Below are 10,964 nucleotides of genomic sequence, written 5' to 3' on the forward strand. Positions count from 1 at the left end.
CCCAGTTTGGTTTATTTTACTTGAGCACTAAATGAATTCAGTGGCTGCAGGCGATGCATGGGCTCACGAGGTCCCACGGGCTGAGGGTCTTCTGCTTCCAGGTGAGGTGCTGGGCACAGAAGTGAAGTGCTTTGTAGTCTGCCCGAGGTGAGAGCTGGAAGCCAGCTGCTGACTGCAAGCATCTGCTGATTGCAGTTCATTGGGCTGCCAGCATCAGCTGATTGAGCTGAAAGTGCTCTCACAGCCAGGGCTTAAACAGTGATGACAGTGAAGAAGGGAAAAACAGCAGAAAAGCATGCTGTGTCTTAATAAATTATTATGTTGCTTGCATCAGTGTGCTGGGGCTGAAGGAGTTAGCAGAGATAACAGGAAACATGTTTACTGAAGCAGAGAGTTGTGCTTGAGTGCTGCTTCAGTGAGGTGTGTGTTAGTGCCATGCTGTATGTGTGCTCACAGAGGCCAGGTGTGTGTGTGAAACTTCAGCAATCAGGGCTGGAACACCACAGGAAAATCTGGAAGCATGTTTTGCCTGTCAAGGTGTTTATTTCATTAGTTTGATTGTTGCTAACAAGTTCTGGACAGATGGTTCTGAGAACACAGCCCAGGAGCAGGTCTTAAGAGATCATATTTGGTTCTCAGCTTTGCGATGAGTGCTTTGGCTTTGCTTCTTATGAGGCACCTCTGCCTGCATCTGGATGTTGGGGTTCTGCCTCTTGGGCTGCGGGCTCTATCCAGGGCCAGAGCTGCCTTTATGTGCAAGATTGCGTGACCTGGTTCAAGCCTTTAAGCACCACTTTGGGAGGAGTGCTTCACAGATGAGAACACTATTGGTAATTATTAAAAATAAGAGGCTAGAGATAATATGACTGTTCGTTCAGTCTCTAAGCATCTGCCGCTGCCTGTGGTTAATCAGAGGATAGTTTGGGTCTGACTCAATAAAGCTAGTTTGGTTGCAGTAGTAATTCAAACAACGCACACTCTTTATGCACATATGGAGAAATCTGCTCCTTATGTAGAGGTACAGACATGACAGCCCCAGTGAGATGGGAACACAGATTACCTGGAGGCACATCCAGGGGGAGGCTTGTAAGGTAAAAATGTTGCTGCTATCTTTTTTGGGGCAATGCAACTTGCAACACATGGTTGCAATTAGAAACATCAGAAATGCTGAATCTGCATAGTTTCCCTGGACATCAGCAGCAGCCTTGAGGTATCACTTATGGAGACACCTGAAACAAGCACACGCTTCAGAAAAATTGCAGATTGCAGACAGTAGAGTGCCTAATGGTGGGGCTGGGTCTGCCAGTGTCTGGTCCTTGGCCATACACTGAAGCATGCAGAGATGTGTGGGTGATGGAGCAGCATGGTTAGCTGCCTCTCACATGGAACCCTCTTCCTTTGACTGCTGTGAGCAGTGGTAAAGATTTTACATGGCTTTACACGAACTGTTTCATGGCAGGTGGCTTGTTTGGCCAAAAAGCTGTTCTGCACTGACAGCATCTGCAGGACACACCACCCAGTTTTACGAGTGCCACCTCGTACCACATCGAGTGCCATCTTTAATATGTTTCTTCCAAACAGATGTCATAATTCCCTTTTTTGTTGTTAGGGGAACAAATAGATTACAGTCGCTATTCCTTGTAGTACCTTCTATTAGCAGTTGTTATTAATAGAATCAAGCTGTTATTAGAAATAATGGGTAACTATTCACAGAGTGCATTCGCTTAATGACTTGTGTACTCGCTCACATTCACTGTTGTTGCCCAGCTGGAGCTGGAAGGCCAACCCCAATGTGCACGCTTGGAAGCAGGAGGTTATCCTGATGCACTAGTGGCTTCTAGCCAGGTGTATAGAAATTCCTTCAGAGGGCACTTTGTTTGACCAGGTGCATATGTAACTCCATAGTCTTCACCTGCATGCAGCAGCCAGTGCCCTCTTGGGTGTGATCAGAGTTATGCAACCTGCTGAAGATGCTAATGTGTACTGGCAGCCTTGTTCAACATCAGGCTCTGGAGTCTATCCGTTCTTGAAAACTCATCAGGATTACCAGTCTCCAGAGCTTATCACTCCTTGGAAAGCTTTCACTTAATGTCTTCTTAGGATGTATCTTTCTTGTCTGTGCCCAGTCATGTTTCCTGGCAACCATTTCTCCATTCAAATCTATAGAAACATATGGAACTTAAATGCAAACTTGCACAAAGGGGCATTGCTTTACTAGGATGGTGAAAGGCAAACTTACTTAGCAGGATGACTGATTAGGGGAGCATGTAACCCATCTGAAACAAACTGTTGGTACCTGGAAATGCCTGATGCCTTTAAGCTGAAATGAGCAGCATCATTGCCCCGAACTGGCAAAGCATGTGCCTACAGACACAACAGTGCATCACAATCAGCCCTTTCAGCACAGGCTTATCACTAAGATGTGTGCCCTTGGCAGAATATGTGACCCTGTGGCATGAGGTGTACTTGAGCAGTTTAGGAATAAACTGGATCTCTAGGCAGATGGATCAGTACTTGGCTATGTCAACACTATTGTCTTTATATGCATGTGAACACATGTTCAGATGGGCCACCATGCTAAGGACAGAGAACAACAGCAAAGGGGAAACCTGAAAAACTATTTGTTTGCTTTGGACTCTCATCTGAAGTGTGACATGGTGGAGTCACTGTCCCTGGAGGTGTCCAAGGAAAGGACACGTGGCACTGAGGGATGTAGTTAGTGGGTACTGTGGTGATGGATTGAGGGTGGTACTAGGTGATCTTAGAGGTCTTTTCCAACCTTAACAATTCTGTGATTCTATTCTATGGACACTTCTGGTGTCTGATTATTTTTTTTTTAATGATATCCATAGACTTCTGTCTCATGTCAGCATTCCTGTTATCAAGACACTCCCTTTGATGCTATGGAGTTGCAGAGCTGTTTACAGGTGGTCCAGCTGACTCTCACATGAAGCAATAACCTCCTCTGCACTGTGATGTACTGGTGCTGAACCTGGCTGTGTGAATTCCTCACAGACTCCGGAGGGTTAGGAGGAGCACTGACTATGTGGCACCCAGCAGCTAGAAAATTGCATACCTGCTCTACGTGGGAACCCAGCAGAGCGGGATGGCCCAGGCCCTGAGCAGAGAGCTTCCTGGGATCTTGACCCTATGGCATACTGCACTGGTTACCTGTGAAGAGGTTCACTTGGGGCTTTCCTATACATGTGGTTAACAAGGCAGTCTCTTCTTCAGCAGGTTTCAATTAGTGTAGCTGCTCTGTGGGCGGCACTGGCTCAGTCTGGCAGCTTTGCCAGTGGTATCAGTTGGCTTCTTTTACTTTCACCTGCATGACTCTGGGTCTTCTGCTGCTGATGGAGGAAATGTCTTTTCTGGCTGCAAAGCCAAGGGCTCTGGAGACACCTGGGTTGTAGGTAGTGTACAGCTGGCACACCTGAATGTAATGCCAGTCAGCGAGCTGGGAGAGAGAACTGCTATCATCTTGGGTGTCCACAGGGGAGGAAAGGGTGAGTGCTCTGAAACTCTTCCTATTCTAGCTGTGTCTTTTCCCCTCCACGGAGCCCGAGCCTCCAGGAGACTCCTGCCCTGAGCAAAGTGACTGGGGATGAGGGTAAAGGGCTGCTGTAATGGGGAAGCCCATGGGCTACCAAAGATGCTTCTGCCCACCTTGCCAAGAGTCATGTCCTGCTGCGGCAGGACTTGAGCAGCCATGAGGAGAGGAGGAACTGAAGGTCTGATCTGGGTGCTCTGACTCACTGCTCAGCTGAGCAGGAAGCATGGGGGGACTCAAATGGTGTGACCAGGAAACCAGCAGGAGCTGGGTTTTTGAGAAGGAACTAGAACAGAGAAACCTTTGTGCTTCTTCCAGGCATGTGTGGGGAAAAGGAATGGTTTTATACCTGTATTATTGTGGTGAAAATTGAGAGGGTCATGCTGTCATGCTCAGTGCTAGCTGTGTAGGTAGCTATTGTGGTGGTGGAGGGGAGGTCAGTGTGTGGAGTGACACTTGCTGCTCTTCTTCACGCTGCTGGCATTTTTGTGATAGAATCCAAAAGCATTCAGAAATTAAAAATGGGTGGTGGTTTGTGGTTTATATGACAAAAGGCATAAACCAGCAGGAAAGTGTGCAAAGGTGACATTGAACCACTGGCTATGGGTTTAAGTGCTGAAATAAGCGATGCTGGTTGTTTTGCGAAGCCAAGTTCCTCATCCACGTATTACAGAGCTGACATTTGGGAAATCAGATGCACATGTAGCCCTTATGGACAGACCCTGCTTTGCATGAGCTTTGAGCTAAAATTTGCATTGCCAGGCATCTCACTTCTTCTTGTCACTGTGATTGACTCATTGGCAGTGCCTGTCATGGCCTTAACTGGAATTAGCTGCCACCCTGTCTCCCAGAGGCTCAATCACAGCTCTCCAGCACCTTCTTGCCCTCTGCTGCCAGCCTACCCTGCAATCACTCTTGCAGTAAGAACGATTTTGTATTGGTGTTCCCATCTCCCCCCATAGAGTTGCCTAGCCCTGTTCTCTCAGCCATGGAAAAGCTATTTCCAAACACGGGAGCAAAGAGGAAGATTTTCAGCAGCTGTAAAGCTCCGCTATTCCTGGGAGGTGCTCTGTTGATGCCAGCTGCCAGGGGTGTCTCGGTTATTTTCACTGATGATGGGGTAATTATATTTAAATTAAGGGGGCAAAGGGATTATCTTTAAGCTAACACACTGAATGAGTACTGCCCTCTTTCTCACTGCACAGAGGTCCCTCATGATCACAAACAGCTCCTTTCCCCTCAGTAGTCATTGTACAGAGGGGAGCTGACTGCATTTAACAGGCCAGTGTGCTCCAAAGTGGGGTTTGCATGAGAGATACAATGCCTAATCCCAGCCCAGTAAATATATACTGTTTGATGTGCTTTGAGCAGTCTTTTGCACATGAGCATGGCAATGAACAGCAAGAGCATCCATAATTATGGTGCTACTGCCCTTTGTACTGAGTTGGTGCCACGAGGCCAGGCAGTTGACCTGCCTCCCGCAGACCAGAGAGGGTCAGAGGCCACTGGTACTGACACTGTATGCTGTGCCCAGGCAAACATTTGGGTTAGAAATGTCTGTACTCACTGGCCATGTGGAACGGAGATGTATCGCTGTTGTGCAACTGAAGGGCAAAGAGACATCCCCCCAGCACTCATGCTGCTCAGGATCTGCCTGCAGCACAGCTCAGCACTGTGTTGCTGGGCTGTCAGGGGGCAGAGCTGAAGGCCCTGTCAGCCTCACAGCAACACGGGCAGCTCAACCCCAAGTGGAGTAGACGGGACAGAAGGTCCCTATCACAGCCATTGATGTGCCCAACCAAACCCTACTCCCCTGTGCGAGACACTGCATGTCAAGTCTCTCTTTCAGAGACTTCAGCAGAAAATGTGAGAAGCAGGAAAGCATCACCTGTGCCAGCTGCAGGAGGATTAGGAGACCTGCCCAGTATGTGTGAGAAGCCAATAGCAGAGTGAGAAGTAAATTCATGATGAGTGACTCAGGCTCCAGGCTGGCCCAGCCCAAGGGGTGTGAACCTGCATCAGCTCCTGAGCAGCTCCATTCCACCCAAGGAACCTCTTGCAGGACTGATGTGCTGCCAGAAACCAGAAACAGCATTCTGAAGAAGAAAAAAAAAAACGAGGAGGGGGGAAATTGTGCTGTATCAATGCATTCTGGTTTGGGTATTTTCAAAACAAAATGTTTCTGGCCTTTGCTTGGAAAAGGTTTTTCAGCTGTGTTTGTGTGCAAAAGTGCTGATTACATTTGTTACAATGGAAGAAGTCCAAATCAAAAGGAAAGGAAATAAAACACTGAAAGAGACAACAGCCTGGAGAAAACAGACAGCCGGGAAATCCCAGCTCTTTGTCTGCAGATAGATCTGAAACGACCAATGGGTTTTTCCTTCGATTCTCAGGTTTGCCCTGAATCCAAATGAAAGCTAATTCTGGTATAGCTGACTTCTGCAAAGAGAAAACATCCATTTTTTATGCTCTTTTCATACACTCCCTAATGCTCTGCCTGCACGTGATGCAGCCAAACAGGAATTGTAGAGAGACAAAATTTTCATAAACACAGAAAATAAATTGCACACGAACATTAAAGCAAAGCTGGTGCATTGTTAGCAGTGCTTTTACAGAGCCTTGATATTTCCTGAAGACTCTCATGGGTCCACAATCTCTTCCACCACATCAATCCCAGTACGTTGTGTGCTCATTAGCTCAAAGAGCATGCTCACATTTACGGGTTTGAGATGGGCTTGTGGATTGGGAGTGGCACACTGAGCTCCATTCCCTAAGATGGGATACTCACCATGTACCATCAGACATTATGCTAATTTGGGGTGTGTGGTTGCTGGAGGGCACAGCCCCATACTTAGCCTGCTATGGAGCTCATTGCTGCAAGTCTCAGCCCTCCCAGCATGGCACGTGTTGATGCAGGCTGCCCATTGGCAACATTTTCCAGAAGTTTATCATCTCCTGTGTTAAAAACAACAAAAAAGGAACTCTTATCAGTCAAGCTCAGCTCGGCTTTTCAGATTTCCGGTAATTCTTGGGGCATTTTGAACCTCCTTAGCTCCCAAACAAGGATGATATGAGCCACAGCCATAGCCACTGCTCTGAGAGCAGCTGATGTTGCTCATTGTGTTCTGGGGGTCACTACTGGAGGCTGAGGGCTCCCACCACTAACACCCAGGAGAGGGGCCCATTGCACCAGCCTCATCCAACTCAATGGAGGTATCTGGGTTTGAAAGGCAGAGAGGCACCAGTAGGAGGTGATTCACCCTTTTCCAAACTGGGTATCTAAGGCTGCTGCTGTGAGTCACCCTGGGAACCACCTCCCTGTCTCTCTCAGCTATAAAAGATGCTTATTTAACCTGCGTGGATCTCATGCATCACTTTAAAATTGCGTTAGTGGGTTGAAACCTGCCCCCTCCATCTTTGCCAGTGACAAGAGATACTTCAGCCCTCGGTTGAGATGAAGGAATTTTGGCAGGGAATTCATAGAATCACAAGGTTGGAAACGACCTATAACATCATCTAGTCCAACCATCTTCTCATTACCACTGCTACCACAAGCTACTAAACCATATCTCGCAGCTCTTCATCCAGATGCCTCTTGAACACTGCCAGGGATGGCGACTCCACCACCTCCCTGGGCAGGTCATTCCAATACCTGACCACTCTCTGAGAGAAAAAGTTTTTCCTTGTGTCTAACCTAAACCTCCTCTGGTACAACTTGCGGCCATTTCCCTGGGTCCTGTTCGTTCCCTGGGAGAAGAGGCCAAATCCCTCTTCACCATAACCTCCCTTCAGGAGGTTGTAGAAGGCAATGAGGTCTCCCTTGAGCCTCCTCTTCTCCAGACTGAACAATCCCAGCTCCCTCAGTTGCTCCTCATAGGACCTGTGCTCCAGATCCCTCACCAGTTTTGTTGCCCTTCTCTGGACACGCTCCAGGGCCTCAATGTCTTTCCTGTAGTGAGGGGCCCAAAACTGAACACAATATTCGAGGTGTGGCCTCACCAGTGCTGAGCACAGGGGGATGATCACCTCCCTGCTCCTGCTGGCCACACTATTTCTAATGCAGGCCAGGATGCTGTTGGCCCTCTTGGCCACCTGGGCACACTGTTGGCTTAAGTTCAGCCGAGCATCAACCAACACCCCCAGTCCCTTTCCTCTTCACAATCATCCAGCCACTCGTCCATAAGCCTGTAACGCTGCAGAGGGTTGTTGTGGCCAAAGTGCAGGACCCAACACTTGGCCTTGTTGAACCTCATCCCATTCACCTCAGCCTAGTGATCCAGCTTATCTAAATCCCTCTGAAAAGCCTCCCTACCCTCAGGCAGATCAACACCACCTCCCAACTTGGTGTCATCTGCAAAGTTACGGAGGGTGCACTCAATCCCCTCATCTAGGTCATCAATAAAGACATTAAACAAGATGGGCCCCGGTACTGACCCCTGGGGGACACCACTTGAAACGGGTCACCAGCTGGACTTAAATCCATTAACCACTACCAGCTGGGCAAGGCTCTCTAGCCAGTTCCTTACCCAAAGGAGTGTATACCTGCCCAGACCACAGGCAGCCAGTTTCCCCAGAAGAAGCCTGTGAGAGACTGTTGTTAAAGGCTTTGCTGAAGTCGAGGTAGACTACATCAACAGCCCTTCCCTCATCTACCAGTCTGGTCACCCAGTCGTAGAAGGAGATGAGGTTGGTCAAGCATGACCTGCATGAACAAGCACGACCAAGCATGAACCTGTGCTGGCTGGGCCTGATCCCCAGGACACCACACACGTGCTGTGTGATCTCACCCAAGATGATTTGCTCCATTACTTTCCCCAGTACCGAGGTCAGGCTAACAGGCCTATAGTTCCCCAGATCCTCCTTACGGCCCTTCCTGTAGATGGGAGTCACATCAGCAACCCTCCAATCCCCTGGGACCTCTCCAGTTAACCAGGAGTGCTGACACATGGCCAAGAGCAGCTCGGCAGTCACCCCTGCCAGCTCCCTCAGCACCCAAGGGTGCAGCCCATCCAGTCCCATGGACTTGTGACAGTCCAGATGGAGGAGAAGCTCTCTGACTGTCTCTACCTGAATTGCTGGGGGTAGATTCTGAGTAGCATCCCACACTTCCAGATCAGGGTGTAAAATGCCCGAGGATAACTGGTCTGGCTATTAAAGGCAGATGTAGAGAAGGCATTGAGGACCTCAGCCTTCCCCTTGTCCTCAGTGGCAGCATTCCTTGCTGCATCAAGTATAGGATGAAAATTATCCTTGTTTCTTCTTTTGCTGTGATATATTTATAAAAGGATTTTTTATTGTCTTTTACTGCAGTGGCCAATCTGAGTTCAAGTTGGGCTTTTGCCTTCCTAGTTACTCCCTGCATACCTTAGCTACTTCCTTGTAATCTCCCCAAGTAGCCTGTCCCTTCTTGCAGAGGACGTAGACTCTCTTTTTCTCCCTCAGTCTCAACAGTAGTTCCTGGCTGATCCACACTGGTCGTCTACCCCTACAGCTCACCTTACGGCACTCAGGGACAGCCTGTTCTTGTGCCTTTAAGATTTCCATTTTGAGGAGCGTCCAGGCTTCCTGGACCCCTTTACCCTTAAGAAGAGAATTCAGGGCAGGTGAGCGAAGCACGGCCTGACATCCTCACCTGCTGGAGGTGGGAGGGCCTTGGAACCTCCATCATAGCTGTAACTTTCCAGGATTTTGACATCACTTACCTCAGTTTTCAAATGATGCACTTCCTGGTGGTCACCCAGGAGCAACGTATCCCAGCATCATTTCTTTGGGATTCAGGGTCATGCTGAGTCTATTTCAGGTGATCAAATGGCAGCTAAATAGCTGTTATCTACATCATTGCTGCTTAATCCATCAGCTCGAAAAGACAGAAGCACAACATTAGGGCCGTGAGTCTCCCCATGTTACTGCCTGTCACAATGATCACGCACCAAGTGCGGGTCCCAGGTGACCTAGAGAAGGGTGGGCAGCACTGCTGACGGAGCACCAGAGAGCAGGGTTTTGCAAAAAGCTATTTTAGGAGAACCAAAAGAGACAAACCACGTGAGATTAGCAGATGTGTTTGTTACAATGCCAAACTGTCATGTCACAGCTGTTGTCACTCCATTATGAAATCCTGCTTGTTCTGCAAAGCGCTATGGTTTTCCATATAGCTTAACGACAAATAAAAGTTTGACAGGTTGCTGTAGTTAAGAATTCTGAGCCAGGGAGGGCTGGGTCAGAAGCAACGGCAGCGCTCAGCAACAAAGAGACCGGATCCACAGCACAGCATTCGTGCGTATACAGGACACTGAGCTTCACGTATGCATGAGTTTACAGACATGCACGAGCACAGGGGCTCGCGCTCCCCAGAGCTCAGCACGCGCCGCAATCAGGTCGGGGGCAGCGCTGGGCTGCAGGGGCCCGCGCTCAGCAGGGGCGGCACGGGAACTGGAAGGGGCGGCTCCGGCGGCAGCACGCTGCACGCCCCGCGTGTTTGGGCCGCGTTGCAGCCGGGTGCGGGCGGGGCCCGGGGCGCGGCGGGAGGGCGGCCCCGCAAGCGGAGCCGAAACGCAGAGGCCGGGCCGCGGATTGGGCTAAGCGGGATCACACAAGGCAGGCGAGCCGCCGATTGGCCCTGCGCGGGTCAGGAGCTGCGGGCTGCTGTAAACAGCCGGGGCCGTCACGCTCTGGGAGGCCGTGGGCTGACCGACAGTAACCTCCAGGCAATCTCAGCCTGCCCCACCTCCCCGTTGTTTTTTTTTGTGCACCGTCAGCCGTTGCGGCTGGGCTCAGCCAATGGGCGGGAGCAGCGTGCGCAGGGCTGCGCCAGCCGGGGGCTGGGGAGGGGGGCCGCCGCATCCACGTGTCCGCGGGTCTGGCCGGTGCCGAGGGCTCCCGGACAGACGGAGAAGCAAGGATGCAAGGGGCCGTGCCCGCAGCCCCCCACCTGGCCGCCCGCAGGCTGCGCCCTCGGTCCCTCCCGCCGGTGGGTGCGAACAAGCGGTCGCTTGTTTCTCTGCCCTCTTTTCCCAGCAGCTCCTTAACCCGTCCGAGCCCGGTGGAGGGGAGATCCACAAAAAAGCAGAGTTAGGGTGCGTCGGGATGGCACCCCGAATTCATAGATCACGCAGAGAAGGGGGAACAGGAATCGCTTTAAAACGCTTCCAGGCAGCGAGCTCAGTGCTGAGCTGGCAGCGCCAGAGGGCCGGAAGGTGTACTTTGGGCAGGGAATTTAATGACAGCCTTGGAGAAAAAGGGAGAGGCAGAGATCTGAGCTCTGCTCTCGTGAAACGCAGGCAGAGGGATCATTAACTTTATTTTTAGGCTTTTCTGAATAACTGGGGTTGGAGATGGGCCTTCTGCATCGTTTGTTTTCAGAGGGTTGTGCTGAATGAGAAGAGCGCTGGATATGACAAGCAGCAGCACTTCACCA

Source organism: Lagopus leucura, unplaced genomic scaffold (assembly GCF_019238085.1).
Source record: "Lagopus leucura isolate 7727_CA_CO unplaced genomic scaffold, USGS_WTPT01 Super-Scaffold_739, whole genome shotgun sequence".
Taxonomy (NCBI): domain Eukaryota; kingdom Metazoa; phylum Chordata; class Aves; order Galliformes; family Phasianidae; genus Lagopus; species Lagopus leucura.